The sequence below is a fragment of the Phasianus colchicus genome, chromosome 4 (assembly GCF_987193195.1).
Source record: "Phasianus colchicus chromosome 4, bPhaCol1.hap1.1, whole genome shotgun sequence".
Classification (NCBI taxonomy): domain Eukaryota; kingdom Metazoa; phylum Chordata; class Aves; order Galliformes; family Phasianidae; genus Phasianus; species Phasianus colchicus.
In genome coordinates this window covers 30289525-30305876 of record NC_143439.1, presented here as the reverse complement: position 1 = coordinate 30305876, position 16352 = coordinate 30289525, and the positions used below count along the sequence as shown (strand labels likewise).

The 16352-nt window shown below is 39.8% G+C and overlaps 1 long non-coding RNA gene across 1 annotated transcript in view; it reads right to left on the bottom strand.

Moving 5' to 3' along the window:
* Positions 1-16352, bottom strand: part of LOC116231137 (uncharacterized) — a 644852-nt gene that overhangs the window by 250789 nt on the left and 377711 nt on the right. Inside the window, exon 10 of the long non-coding RNA XR_016466011.1 lies at positions 5291-5401. This is a non-coding gene — a long non-coding RNA (uncharacterized LOC116231137). The remainder of the gene's footprint in view (positions 1-5290; positions 5402-16352) is intronic.

The following is a 16352-nucleotide window of genomic DNA, read 5'->3' as shown; positions in this document are numbered from 1 at the left end:
CACTGCACATCTGCAACCAGATAATGGCCTCCTGCCACTTTGACTTGAAGCTCCAGGCCAGCTGCAATTAAATTAAAACAAACAAACAAACCCAAAACAAACTCAAGAACAAGCACCCCACAAACATCAAACTTACTGAGCTGAAAAGAAAAGGCTCAGCCAAAGACCCTACACACAAAAAGCAAGTAGAAAAGGATGGAACTGAGATACTCAGGAAAATATATCAAGCTCACAATGATCAATCTACAGTGTAGGAGAGGAAACAAATATCTCTCAGAGTGTAAATGGAGGTCACAGTTGTGAGTGCTCAGTGTGTGAACTGGGAGCACCGGGGAGCACAGGTCTGCAGCTGCTGAAACTCCACAGCTCCCAGAACAGCTCTCAGGAAAGGGTGTATGGATGTGGAAATACTTAATTACAGTTGCTTTTATTCTGTTGTTGTTTTCTTCCTCAGAAAAATTTCAATTCCCAGATAGGAAGGCATTATATTGCTGCTGTCACCAGCTAACTTCATACCATTTCAAGCATCCTCTGATGAGGAGCGACCTTCCTCTCCCTTGACTGACTCCTGACTGCAAACAGTGGCTGGAGGGAGAGGCAGTGTGAGTAAATCTCATGTGGTGACTACAAGGCTTTAGTGGCCTTCAGCACTGGGAAGGTGAATGCCTGAGCAGCACCCTGAGAGCCGGTTGTTTCAGTAGTGCCAAACTCATGTTTGTTCAGCTGTGTCTGACCAGGAGATTTGTTTTTACCTCTAGCTTCTGATTGCTTTGGTTTCTTCTGCTTTATTAGCATTTCTTGGATGTTAGTTTTGACTTCTCTTGCCATTTTTCTGAACATGAGGGTCCCCAGGTGCTTTCCATGCAGTGACTTTCAGAGAGCAAGAGGGTAACCACAGCCTATGTCCTCTGCACGTCATCACGCAGGCCATGACTGAGCTCCTCCAGCAATGGCCAAGCCTTTCTAAGTGGTGCCCTAAGAGAACTAAATCACTGCATCCCAATGGTTGCTATTCTGGGACAGGCCCATGTGGAAATGGGTGTGGATGCAGACTGGATGCTTCCAGGCACCCACAGCCAAAGACTTGCTCACAGCATGGTAATTCCTGCTCTTAACATCTGAGCCAAGTTGTATTTTTACAATGTTTATTAACTAATTAGTTTAATTTATAATTTTATTTAATTAATAAACTAATTATTCACTATTTATACTATTTAAAATATATTAATACTCAAGTTGTGACAGTGATTGATTCACAACCTTTCAAAGCCCAGACTGATGTAATGAGCAGAAGCTTCAATTAGCTTTTGCTGGAGCTGCAAGCTCCCTGCAGCATCCAAAGTGGGTGTGGGGCTCCCTAACAAGAAGCAGTGCAGCAGCTGCCAGCATCCTCTGCACAAGGCAGCCTGGCTTTATCCTCAGGGATTAACCAAACTCCCCATGGCTCTCTCTAGTGCAGACATCTATCACCTCCTTTCTTTGAGGAGAATCAGAAATGATGCAGCCTGCCACCTGCACGTATGAATCCTGCTCAGATCCCCACAGAGGGCTACAGGGAGCATGCAAACAGCCCTGGTGCACTCACTGCTTGATAAACCCTTAACCTAGGACCAAAATGGTTCTTTCATCCCTGAAGAGAAAGACACTTTTCAAAATGGAAATGACATTATCAATTTCACATTGTATTTATATAATATTTGCTGTATTTATTAACTAATTACTAGTTGCTTATTAATCAGTCAACACTTGGAAACTAACAATTCATTACTAAATATTTGTAAATTGATTACTTGACATGCACTCAATTTTAAACTATGATACTTACATTCAAGTGATGACAGGGACTGATTTACAACTGTGTTAAGAGCCCCCTGGTGCTGCAGCAAGCTGTTGCTGCACTCCCAGCCCCATGCAGGTGGCAGAAGCTGGCAGTGCAGCCCTTACCCTCAACAATGGGCAGGATATGGCCTTGGGTAAGGAAGCCAAAGAGCTTTGCACCTAGGTGCTGCTCAGGTGTGGCTATGGGTATCTGAGGATTTTGCTCCTGCCAGGGATGATGCCACAGTCTGGTGCTACCCCACAATTGGTGGCTCAATCCAGAGTCATTGCGGAAAAAAAAACAACCCTGAAACAATAACCCAACCCAAAAAAGCCTAAAAATTTCATAGAATCATAAAGTGGCTTAGGTTGGAAGGAACCTTAAAGCCCAACCAGTTCCACTCCCCGGCATGTGCTTGTTGACATCCAGGGCCCCATCCAACCTGGCCTTCAGCATCTCCAGGGATGGGGCACCCACAGCTTCTTTAGGCAAATCAGGAGGAATGAGTGCTGTGTTCAATTTGTATATTTATTTTTTCCTTTTATATGTATACACTTCTCAGTATGACTTCCTAGTATCCTTAAAAATAGTAAAATGGTGAATTAATAAAGCAGGATGGAGAGGCAGTAACCTTGTGAACTAAAGGTTATCTGTTACTCTTTAGTAACAGTAACTTGCAGTTTCAAGTTTAAAAAACAAAAATGTTTATTTGGACTAAGACTAAGGTGCTATAGAATATTTGGGCACCTATCAACATAATGCAGAAACTTTACAGAGGTGTAGGCTGTAATGAATGCTATCCAAAGTGCTACTGTTAAAGTCAGGAGGAAGTGCTACAGCATTTTTTAATTTTTATTTTACATGGATAACTGAGAGATGGAGAAGCTCAACATGAGTAGAATACATCAAAGCTGCTGTGAAAACAGAGATTAGCAATGCCAGCCTGCTGCAGAGGCTAATCACAAAAACAAGGGCCAGATAACAGCCCAGAAAGCACTGTTAAAAAGCAGGAAAAGCCTGCAAGTTCAAGAAACAAACAGTATCCTCCATTGAAGACACCTACTAGAAAGCAAAATAAGAGGACTGTCCCAGTTATGGAGTAATTGACGATACTGGAAAAAAGTTCATACTTAAGGAATAGATGATCTTAAGAAATGATTCTGTCTCTAGCAATTTCCTGGAAAATGCTACAGAATCAAGTTCCTTAGTGGGCTTGGTAGGGCTCCCTGGTTTGTTGTACAGGGCAATCTTTCTAAATGAGAAGAGCTTAAAAATACAGCTAAAGCTAGTGCTGAGATTGCTCATTTCATTCATCTTCTTTCAAGCAAGTATGCCTAAGTATAGGAAAAATCTCAAGGGATAGAATAATGAATAGTAAAATGTTAATTCTTCCAGAGGGAAAGTCATTTTGAGGAAAGATGCCATAGATTAGTAGAGGATAATCATAGTAACTGAGGCTTAACTGTTACATTCCACATTTCCTGAAGTTGACATCATGGTGCATTACTGTAAATCATATGTTGAAAGCTTCCCTGTAAAGAAAAAGGTATGGTAAAATCTATGACTAAATGTAACAGCTACAACTTTAAGCTATGAACTTTACCTCTTGTAGGCAAGAGATGGAACCAAGAAAGAACATACAAACCAACCAGTGAACAGCTCTTTGGAAAGAGTAGGCAATAAATTGAATAAAAAGAAAAGAATCTGACTAGACTTCCATGCAGGAACAAGTTCTAGTCAAGATAATCACTAACAGGAGTTCTGTTAATTTTTAAATCTTTCATAAATATCACAGAACAGCAAGAAATTCATTCTACCCCAGATAGTGATAGCTACTTTCTGCCTAACTTTGCCTTGATTGTTTTCTGTTACAAATGTTCATGAAAAGAAAAAGATGCAATACTTAGCTCATTTCCTATAATTTTGTTAATGACCACAAGAAAATAAAGAACCCAAGTGGCACAAATTCAAAGTGCCTCTTCAGTCCAAGCAAGAGAAATTCTGTTTCTCCTATTGCTAAATGTGATCAGAATGACCTGATTATGAATATATTTATGTACAAAGTTTATATATAAGTATGTATAGATATAATTACATATATTTGCAAATGAATCTGCAGTTGGAAGAAACAAGTGATTCAATTAAGTCCAAATGTTTCACACATGCAATCTGGCGAAGTATAATTTGTTATCATTAAGCTATCTCTACAACTTCAGAAGTGAGAACTATACTTTCACGTCTTTCAGAAAACCATTACAGAAATTAATGGTCCTTGAAGAGGTAAAAAGTAGGTTAAAAACAACAGCAACAAAACACAGTACTTGGTAGATACCAGCATTTCCTTCATTAGAGATATCAAAATACTGAATATGTAGTATGTAGCTACATGCCAATTTGGAAGGCCGTGGAAAGGTTTGTTATTAAGTGATTAACCGAGTAATTGTAAAAACAGGCATTTACTGTATTACTTTCTGGAAGGTTAGTTATTTTACTACTGAAATCCTTTGAACTAAATCTGTAAAAAATAGAGTGTTGCTTTAGCGTTAAGTCCACACTTCAAAATTGTCACTCATGTCATACCTGCAGTACAACAAAACCCAGTATATTTATAGAACCACGGAAGGGTTTGGGTTGGAATGGACTTTAAAGATCACCCAATCCCAATCCCACTGCCATAGGCTGGTTGACACCCACCAAATCAGGCTGCCCAGGGCCCCATCCAACCTGGTCTTGGGCACTCCTGGGTATCCAGGGGCATCCAATTCTTCTCTGGGCAGCCTGTACCAGCGCCTCGTCACCCTCTGACTAAATAATTGTTCCCTTATATCTAATCTAAATCTATCCTCTTCTACTTTAAATCCACTCCCCCTTTTCCTATTGCTATCCACCCTTTACCTGTGTAAGTCATTCTCTCTCCTGCTTATTAACTCCTCTCATCATCTTCTTCCAATTCTTGGCTGATACAGAGTTTAGTTCTTTATACTAAGGAGCAAATAGAGCTTAGAAAATACACTAGTAGTTAACAGTCATTTATGTAGCCAGTAAGTACTTCTCAGCAATGCACCTACAGAAAGCTTAACAATTAGTTCTGCAACTTCTGTGCTGATAAGCATGCTCCTTCCAATCAGCACTACTAGCATTGCAGGTGAAAGACTGACAGGAGTTTGAGCAGACCCCGTTAAAACCGAGATGTTTTTCAGATGTCTCAGGACTTGGTTTTCAGTTTAAAAAGATTTTTAACAGCACATGTTCAGTTCTGTTTTGTGTATTGTTCCCTGATTTATAGGAAATCTGAAATCAGAATGCTATAGTTGGAAAAATCTGACTACAGTCAGAAAATGCTTTTAAACCAAAACTGTTCTCCTGCAGCACAAGTTTTCTGCATTTGAGGTACTGAGTCCCAAATAGTTCTAGAATTCAAAAATTCTGGAGAAACAGTGAACCTGATCAAAAATCCCATGTAAGTCATACCAAGCTTCAACCTAACATGGCTTCACTTCCAGAGTTTGCAGGTAGCACTTGATGATGAAATGAAGCAGCAAGTGTGGGTCTGAAGAAGCTTCCTTGTAGGATGTAAATAAACTAGAAGAAAGCGGAAACAAACAATAAGAAACAAAACAAAAAGTCTTTATGCGCATAATATACGTTTTGATTATAGTAAAGGCACCAAGAATGAAAATTTCTATAGTCAGCTTGCTCAGGGGCTTCCTCCAGCTTTTTGCACAGCAGGATCAGGATGTATGTACAAATTGCAGCCTTCAAATTATCAGGAACAGGCAAATCTCCTAAAGCTTTTTCAAACAGAAATGTTTCTCAAGTTCATTTGAGAAAAAGAAGCATAAAGAGTATTTCAAAACAGTCTGTTATTAGAGTAATTGAATTCCATTTTTGTACAGCAGACTAGTGCTACAGAGTGCTAGTGTGCCAAGATTTTATCTCAGAGAAAAAAACATCCATGGAAGCTTAAAGGGAGCATCACCTCCCTAGGAAGACAAAGCACATGGCACACTAGACATAGGCACTTGTTCCTCAAGTACTTTGCTTTAGTGGCCTGGCGTGCAATCAGTAGGTGTACAGAGGTTAGGCTAAGTAGGATTATTGCAATGGAAAGATAATAAATGAAAAATGCTTACTGATATCATAGGCTTGCAGTAAAATCCACAAGAACCAATCTCCAGAAGAAAAGCTTTCCTTAGTGACAGTCAGCACTTAAATAGGGTCTAGGAGAGGTGGAGTCAGACTCCACCCCTTCCAGCAGCACAGATGAATTGCCTTCACCTGTGCTCCCATGGCTGACTCATTGCTTGCCTCAGGTGGTCAATCAGAGGTTCAGGTCATGATCAACAGTTCCCTTACACCTGGGAAAACTAAAAGGTGTCTTCAGGGAGAAGTTTATGAGAGATAGCAAACAACATTTTTAGGTCAAGAGCCCCAGAAGACATTCTCCAATTGGACTTCTCAGTCCTCCTCTCACTTGGGTTATAGTCAACCAGATGTTCCCTTCCTTCAAACGCTTTTAGAATCAATATCTCAATTCTGAATTGAAAGTCATCCATTCTGTCAAATCATGTCTATCACCTTGTCTTTATATGAGTTTTGTGTGGGCCAGATCAATCCTAGCAAGATTTGTTTACTCATTTTTACCATCTTAAAACTTCCAAAGGAAGACTCAAGGAGTTACTCATAGCCTAATTTTGTATGTTTATACAAAACATACAAATTATTAAGTGTACCTTTTCATTGCAGGCGAGTTGGGCTACCTTTAAGGGTATTTTCCAACTTAAACAATTATATGATTCTATTAGGCTTAGGTATTCCTCCTGACTATACCCATAACTATCCTGCCATAATAAGATAAAGTTACTAATGTTATTCTTCAAAACATAGAAAACCCGAACATCTTTTCCTGCCTGCTTTGTATTTCACTGAGTTGCAGTCTACTGCATGCAGTCTGTGTGTGTAAAAACAATAGATATCTTCTGTTGTCAGCTGGTATGTGATTAATTCTTTTTTGTCACCAAGATGGGCTATGGTGGCTCAATCCAGTGTCATTACCTCAGTGGCTGAAGGAGATAAATACCTCTGCAAAATTGTGCCCCGCCAAAATACCATAATAAGTAGCAGTGAGACAAGGGGATTGTTAAAGTGTGGCCAACTGCAACTCAAGCAGGTGACTGCAGTTTTAGACTCACTGATGGCTCTCCAACTGGCCTGTAAAAACCACGTAATGTGAATTTTAGCAGCAAAGATGGGTGGTGAGAAAGTGTAGGTGCCACACACCTACAAGCCTCAGCCAATTGGAGCTTCAAGAGCTATCCTGGAAAAACAGTACCAGTGTCTTTCTCTCAGGAGGTTCGTTTAAAGTAGTACTGCTTATAGCAGAATGTAACACTTGCATTATTTGTGTGACAAACTCACATTCAAAATACCTAAATCAGAAGATTTCAGTATAACACCAGTAGGAGCTCACTCTATTGCCCTCACTATGATGGCTCTCTGATTTGATCAAATTAAACAAAACTGATCAAAACATGCAGACACAATAAAATAGATTAATGCAGACATGCAATATCCTGTGTCAATGCTATGGAAATTTCACTTTCCGATGTTGCTTTGTTAAAGAAACAAGTGCAAAGATCTGTAGACCTATCCTTTTTTGTAATTATTGATGAAGCATCATTTTATACAACAGAAAATGAACTTCTACGCTTTAACTTGCATTACACTTAGCATTATTAACGATCTGATACTGTGTACAAGGAAAATGCAAATTATAGGAAATTAATTGATGTGAAATATTATGTACCTGCCTGAACCAGTATTTTTTCTCAGCAAAATATGTAATATCAAAAAAGAATTGAGTCAGTAAGAGACTGAGAGCAGATGAGACTTTGAAACACTCAGTTTAAATGTATATCAGATGTAACAATATGAGTCCATGGGATAAAAAAGCACACCAAGTTCTGCAGGGGTTTTGGTTTTCCACAGGCAAGTAGCAGTTGAGATCATTAGAATCAAGATGAAATGAACAGTTCCTGCACTTATTTTGTGGGCACTGCATTTCAGGGATCTCAGGATAGCAGAAAGTTTTTGGAATAGGGTCAGTTTGGTTTGCTGTGTTTCATAAAAATCTGCACAAGTCCAGTTTAGTACTTGTGTATATCGATGAACTCATTACATTAAGGACTCAAACTTAGGCTATTCCATGCTTTCTCCATGGAGCTGACAGTCTCAGAGACGCAATAATAGGAACAAGTCTGTCTGTAATTCAGAGGAAAGAGACTACTGTAAATACTGATGCTGAATAATCAAATAATATCTTCATCAATAACTGTATGCTATAAATCATATATATGTATGTCATCAATTCACCACTAAGTGCAAAAAGACAATGGGGGAAAAGGAATAAGCCAAGTGCATACAAACACAGGAGAAATATCAAATTACTGACTTGTACTTTCTTCTTCTTCCAAATAAAAATAGGAAAGTTACAGAAGATCCTGAGCTACTGGAAAAGGAATCCCCCAGGATGTATACCACATGTGCCATACAAGGAGAAATAAAAACAGGGAAGCACAGGTAAGAGATGTTATTATAATGCTTAGTGTAAGCATTGTAAATGTGCATGTAAGCATAATGTAAATATTCCCTTTGTACTCTGTGATTTGGTGAGATGTCCCAACTAATGCTCGAGGCATACTGCAGACAGAGGATTAAAGTGGTGCCTGTGTTCTGTATCTGACCAAGCAGCAGGCCCTATCTCCCTAAAGAACGTTTTTCTCCCACAGGTTGTATTTCCTATGTGCCTTGTGACATGAGGCATAATGGAATTCTACACAATTTCTATGAGGAACTATTTGTACACATGGTAAGAATTGCAAACCACCACACTTGCAGATGCCCACCTTCTGGTTGACCCTTCTCTTACAAACACGAACCAATTATGCATTTTGAGGAACTCAAGGCAGGATCTAACTCTTCTACTATGTTCACTTAACGAAGGGACCACTGATTACTGCATAATTAGATAGGTGATCTAAGCTACCAATTTTTCTTTTTCTTTTTGTGCAGCACTTGAAAATTCTGTAATGATCTTATATGTAACATGACATAGAAGAAAACTTTTTTCTTTATAGAGGGATGCTTGTGTGGCTTCTGGCTTACAAAGGCATTTGTTTTCTGGCTTGTGAGACCTGAACAAGATGTTGAGGTTTGATGACACATTTCTGGAAAAAGTGTATGACTTGCAGGTTGTCACGCAGCAAAATTCCCAAAGTCAAGGGGATTCCCCTATTAGCAAACCCTGCTTACTTGTCTGATGTACAGGGTTATGGACTTCCTGCCAAAGACGTGGAGTTATGTTCTTGAAAGGGCTTGTATTACTGGTACTGTTTCTCCTAATGATTTAAGCATCTAAATTCCATTTCTGAAGCAAGGTGGGCCAGATTCTGGGAAGTATTTTGGAATCCAAAGTTAAAAGTAGCCCAGCAGAGGGGCTATCAAAACAGCTCATAAATGCTACAAAATCTGCACTGTGGGACCATTCTGGGGAAATGCATGCACCAACAGCCTAGAGATCTCTTCAGTTTTTAAAAATATAGCAGTTCCTGTGCAAGGAAGGGATGGTGTTTGAATAAAGGCATTCAAATATAAACTTAATTTCAAAGCATTGTTTTTTAAAAATACAGTCTTACAGTAGTGAGATATGATAATGATTTCAAAGTGAGAGGGGAAAGGAGATTTTGAGGTTTTATTTTCTTGTTTGTTTAACAAAAACATGTAAACTTTCCTGCAAAATAGAAATGAAAATGAATTCCACACAGTTGGAATACTATGACTGAGGGCTATAACCTTTTTAGAAGGGACAGGCAGAGTAGGAGGTGTGGGAGAGTTGCCCTCTACGTTAAGAAGGGGATAATCTGCAAAAATCTGCTCCTGAGAAGCAGCTATGAACAGGTTGAGTGCTTGTGGGTTAAGATTAGGGACCAGACCAATAAAGGACATCTGGTTGTTGGGTTCTACTAGCAGCCTATACTGCCACTGAAGGGGAGCCTGTTGATGAGGTCTTCCTCCTTCAGTTGCAAGAGGAGTTGCACTTGCAGGCCCTGGCACAAGCTGCTCAGAGAGGCTGTGGTTGCCCCATCCCTGGAGGCACTAAAAGCCAGGTTGGAAGAGGCCCTGGCAACTAGTGGATGGCAACTCTGCTCACAGCCTGGGAGGTCGATACTAGAGGATTTTTAATGTCCCTTCCAACCTAAGCCATTCTATGCTTCTACAGTTACAAACTACTTAAGCATCCATTACAATTTTAGTCCTATACTGAGGGCTCTGAATCTTCAAGAGTGTTTGACACCTGTGGCTTCTTTGAAGTCAGTGAAAAAGATTCTGCTACTGTCATTTTTGCCATGTACTCAGAGAACTTTCTTGTGCAGGACAAATCACCATGCCTGCCACCTCTACAAGATCTTTGCTAAAATACTGTCATTCATACCAGTGCAGAGACTGCCAGAGGAGCTGCTGAGGAACTGATGAGCATAGCACGTGCAACGTGGAGTTTTCCTATTGCATTTTTCTGTGCATGATTGAGTGCTGTTATAAAGCACAAAAAGAGAACAGTTGGGCAGCGCTAGATTCTTCTCATTAAAGACAGATGAAAAGCAAAGCTCATTATAATCTGCCTGTTTGTGACATTGACATGGTAACAAGAAGGTTGACTGCTGTGTTTTTGTGGAGAAACCCGTGAAGCAGCACAAATGACTGAAGCACATGTAATTGCCTAAAAGGTTGCAGGTACTCCAGGAAGGTGACAGATTCCCTTTCTGCTGTTGTCACCTTGCCCTTGCTGCATGCTGGGGTAAATGACAAGAGGCAAAGACATATCACCTGCAATCACAGACCATATTGTGTACTCCTTGAACAAGATTCTTCAAAAAGGAATTTCCCTGTTTTGCCAAGATAAGCTTGCAAGCCAAATCTTCATTTTCATTCTAAAAAGCTTTACATCTGACCCCAGTGAAAACTGACCTTTTTTTTTCAAGTTATGCTGAACTGCATAGGGGGGACACTGTCAAAAAATGTCAAAAAAAAAAAAAAAAAGGGGAAGAAAAGCAAAAAATAACTGCAAAGAAAGAGGGCAGAAAGCACCAGGAGCATGAGAGGTTGTAGAACTCTGTTCCCTGTCCTGCAGGATGAGGTGACCTTAACCCTCAGAAGGTTCAGACATCTTAGAGAAATGCAGTGCAGATGTCTGAAAATCCCTGAAACTCAAGAAACAGCTCTGCACATTTATCAAACAGGTGAATACTACAAATATTCCCAGATCTAGATGCATGAAGTTAGGCTTCCCTGTCCAGAAAAGGATTTCCGCTAGGAGAATTTGCCCTAATTTACTGAACTATAGCCACACGACTTAAATGTGCTTCAAAACAATTCTTCCTGTTCAGATGAGCAGACCAATCTTGGGTGAGGTGTCTACTCACAGAGGCTGATGAAACGTATTTCTAGTCAACCAAGCCTGACCAGTTGTTGACCATAAAGGCTATAAAAGGTTATAAAACTGAAGTACTCTGTTAAACAAATGTCAGCAGACACTGGAAATGAAGTGAGTTTGGGCTGTTTGTGAGCCGAGATGTCTGGGTCTACATGTAAGTCAGCATGGGTATGTAATGGATGACAACTAATCTGCTGAACCACTAGTGGACAATGTGGGTCCTGAGAGGGAGGGGAACAGCAGCAGAAAACATGAAACAGTAATATTATTAGTCAGACAAGTCAGCCTGTTGCTGAATGGACAGGCTGACCAGCTCAGATCTCACCACAAACATCCAGTACTGTCAAATCATGGACTGAAATAAAGTTCTCCTTTCCCAGGATAAAAAATTAAAATAAGGGAGTACCTGTAACACTTTCCACTTTTTTGCTACTAAGAGTAAATGAGCACGTACCACAGCAGCATTAGCTGCCTGGCTTTCAAGTAAGCTATGAACAGGAAGTGAAAGTTCAGCTGCCATTTGAATGCACTTCTTACCAATATTTCTAGGTTTCTTGCCATTCTCCAGTTTTTAGATTCTGTGCACTACCACATTTCAGGAAAAGTATTAAGCTATTCCAAATATAACTTGAAAAATAAGTAAAATGATGCAAGAAACTGTAAATACTTCTGCTCCCAAATACATTTCCCACAAGCAGATTTTACTAAGTACTGAATGCGTGAACTCTGGCTATGTGATTTAATAAAAGATCTGCAGACTGGTTTCAGTTTGCGTGCTTTTCTCTTAAGGGACTGTACTGCCACTGCCTTTAGCTGAACAAAATTTCTGCACCTCTAGTGCAGAGCTGAACTCTAAAGCTGTTTTCTTTTGCTGATGGCAGATCTCTGGTTCTTCTCATGCTCACCTGCAACTTTAGATGAATGTCATGTGTTCCTGGATAAGTACCAAGGAAAGTCCTTTTCTTTTTACCAAACAATGCTTTCGGGGGAAAAAGTGGTGAACACTAATACTGCAGTATTTTATAAAAAGAACATGTCAGTTTACCACCACTTTTTTTCTTCAAGTCAATGAGAATGTGCAGGGAAGAAGATACCAGGTGGTGAAGAACTAGGTATCTCAGGTGTTTCTGTCATTCAATTCCAGGTGACTGCTCAGAGGAAAATAATAAAATAAAATAAAATAAACTGAGGAATGTTTGCTCTGAAAAAATTTTGTTGACTAAAGCTTTGAATTTTGTGTTTATTTTGCATTAACCTGAAATAGGATTTTTCTTACTTTTTAATCCTGAGTAGCATAGACTGTGTGCAAAGGTACTGATTTTTCAGTTTCTCTCCCAAGAGCTTATGGAGCACCAGGTAAAACTAAGAAAGCAGATTCATAGAATCATCTGAAGGAAATGTTTTGGTTCTGGAAGCCTCCATCCTCACAGGGTACAAAGTATTTGAAGAAACTATGTATGTTAAAATCTTCCCAACACATTCACTTGTGACTGCTGAAAAATGGGGGATACTGGGTGAAGCACATTACCCAAAAAGAATTATTCATACATTCCAGGATAGCCATTTTGTTCTGAGTACATTTTATGCTATTATATATATATTCATAGTAGGAAGTCCATTGATTTTCCTTGTATACTTGGTTTCATTAAATGAAGTCTCATTTCACTTTGTGCCCCAAGAAAGCTACACAGTTCATTTTATTTTAAAAAACCTAGTGCAGAACAAGACCTTCTAGTTACTACAGTTCAGCAACACTCTCTGGTGTTGGCACCGGCTGCTGTGTCTCTTTCCCAAGCAGAACTGATTAAACCACAGGATCATAACTGCATTAAGAGGTTCTGTCAAATGATTAGGATATTTATTACTCCATTGACAAATAGTCATACATTTTTCATCTGTCCTGTTTAATGTAATAACAAGACAGGACTTAATACACACACCCATATAAGCTGAACTCCCACTTATGGTGGTAAATGGTCAAGGCTGCATGGAAAGGAAAGATTAGGAACAAAACATCTTGTGTCAAGTGACACAGAAATCCTCCAACAGAATCTATTGTGATTCTGTTTTCCCCCTAAGCTGAATCTTGGTTTTATTCTCACCTAAATGACAGATTTTCAGATCCAAAAAGTTGATAGGCAGTCAAAAACAAAAATACAGAACCACAAAATTCAGGCATGCTTTCTTAATCATACAGCAAGACTGACTCTTATTTGGCCAAAACCCATCAGTAAAGAATAACAAACAACACTATGAATTTTCAGGGAAAGCCAGTGATAGTGAGCAAAAAAGTCTTTGTCATGGTTTTATGTTTTTTGGTTTTCAGTATTCTGCATCAAAACATCATGTACTGGAATTAAAGTGATAATGCTCCAATTCCAGGTACCTATCCCTATACAGGTTACGGAAGTCATGGGATCTGACCCTTCCGGGTGGGGCGGTCTCTTACTGCCTGGCAGTGGGTGCTGGAGGTGCTTTCCTAGCCGTTCCAAGCTTTTCAGGTTTGACTTGGTCTCAGGAACTCTCTCTGTTCTATCTTATTTGATTTATTAGTCTCAATTTCAATTAGATTGTATTATATTGTGTTATCTTGCATTCCAATATCATAGTTAGTAAAATAAGTTTTCCTCCATAGATTGTTGCCGCTGCTTTTTTCCTCCCTTCCTTCCTTTCCATTTTGTGGGGCTGGGGGTGGGGGGCAGGGGCCTACTGCCCCCTGTCACAGGCACAGATTGATCTAGTTAACTCCATGACAATCTTGCTCTCAGGAGAGCAAATGGGTGTTCAGCAAGAAGAGAATGAGCAAGTCTCAAAAACATTCTGTTGCCTACATTTGGCACTGGGACTTTGCTAACATTTGATAGGTCATTTTCTCCAGATTTCCTCAAATCATTGTCAAACTAGTTCATTTCCATTAGAGAAGACATGAATGCACACAAGTATTTCCATGTGTTGTATTCAAAATTCTTTTCCCAAAGGAACAAAGTGGAAAAGTGTAGAGTTTTTGTAATTCGTTTTTCTATTTTGGTCACAACCCTTCATGTTGTCAGAAATATAAAGCAAAGAACTCTCAGGCTTCAATGATTTCTTTTTTATTACCACTCTTCCTAGACGTACCATGTGAGAGAGCAAGGGAACTTTGTACCAAAGATCAAATCAGAAATGCTCTCAGCGTCTGCAATGTACACAAATCAAGACAGCGTGACTTGTGCTCAGGTAATTATTATTACTATAGGATATGGCTTCCCCTACTTGTTCCACTGAAGCACACGTCCAAGGAAAACATAGTGCTGAAAAGCAAGAATATCTGCTCAGGAAACAAGGCACTGAGACATTTCAATCAAGACTGGAGACATTACATATTAGTTCAGGAGAGGCAATAGATTCAGTTTTGGAGGGAAAGGCAAAAAAAAATGAGATGAATATTATCATCTGCACAAGTTTTCTGCTGTTCAGAGCAGACTGCAGGGCAAATTCTTTACTCCTCAAAGGTCTAACAATTCACAAAAACGTACATTCTTCCATTTAACCTCAGCTCCAGACGGAGACCAAGAAATAACTAAATCCAGACAGCAGCACTTGCTTACATGCTATTGATTCCCAGTCCCACATCTGCTTTAACTGTAGATCAGTTTAATCTAGGCCAGCAGAGAGGAAACACAAGGGGAAAACCTCTCAAGTTCTTGCTCACTGAGAGTCATTTCATACCTGGCTTAGGGTAGGCAGCCCACAGTCTCCCTCACAGGACCTTGCAGGAGGCCTTGTGCTCTCACATCTCCAGCGCACTTTGGAAAAATCACCTACAGAAACATTAAGCCTGGGATTTTGAAACTGCTTCCTAGGAGATCTGAATGTTCCTTTTGTATTAACTGTCATTCATTTCAAAGTCTCTGGAAAGCCTGCAACTTAGTTTCCCAAAGTATCTGCTGAGCAGAAACAACTTAACACAAACTGTCACTTGCAAAAGCCACTTGTAAGTTGTCGCAAATGCCTGCAGGAGAGGCCCATGTTGCCATGACCAACTGGGTTTTCTGAGCGGCCCTGGAAACTACAGAAACAACAGAAGAAAGATTATGTGGAGTATTTCTCGTGATCTGATGAGTTAACTTCTGGAAGCAACTAATGAGAGAGAAGCTTTTTGATGTTTTCACTCCACACTTGGATCCTGAACACCAAGGAAACTTATGCCTCAGAAATGGTTATCCCCAAGATAGTACTGCAGCATCCATTTGGGTAGACGGACAGACAACCTCACCTTCCTTCTGATACAATTGCTACACCCTGCAACACCACCTGTCATAGCAAAAGCTGAGGTAGCACTGTAAAATCTGTCTCCAGAGTTGGCAGCTGCATGAACAACTACAACTCCTGGTGCAGGAGTCTTCCCCTGGGAAGTCTGGAGCTAAGCCCCAAAGCCTTGCTGAAAAATCCATGTTAACCTGTGACCCTGCACCTATAGCCATTTGAGGGCCAGGTATTATTAAGAAAGGCTACAGTCACATCAAGAAGAAAATTCCTAGGCAACACCTGTCTACACTACCTCAGTGATGGTTCAACACTATTTCCAGGACAGAAGAGAGCCATTTTGCAGGGTGCTAGGTTATGTGGAGGCAGTGAGTGTGCTGCAGAGAGCCCTGTAGTAACAATTACAGAAAATACAGAACCTAATAAAACAAGGTCAAGAATTTTGCTACCTGTTACCCTAATAGCAGTTGAAGAAGGCTTTTTTTGATGCTCTTAAAAAGATTAGTACATATGAAAAAATACACAAACAAGAATTCAGTAATTAAAATAGCTAGCAAGCAAGGCTCAACCAAACACATGCTGAACTCTGAAATAAACTGCTCTTTAACCTTAGACTTCTGTTCTATACACTTTATAGTTATAATTTGTAGCAGAGATATAGTAGATGAAGCCATACTAGCTGATACTTGAAACACAGTATTATCACTTGATAGAATATGTTTGAACCGAATCAATTATGATTTTTAAAAACCATGCCCCAAAATCAAAGCTATCTAAACATGTTATGCTACATACCCC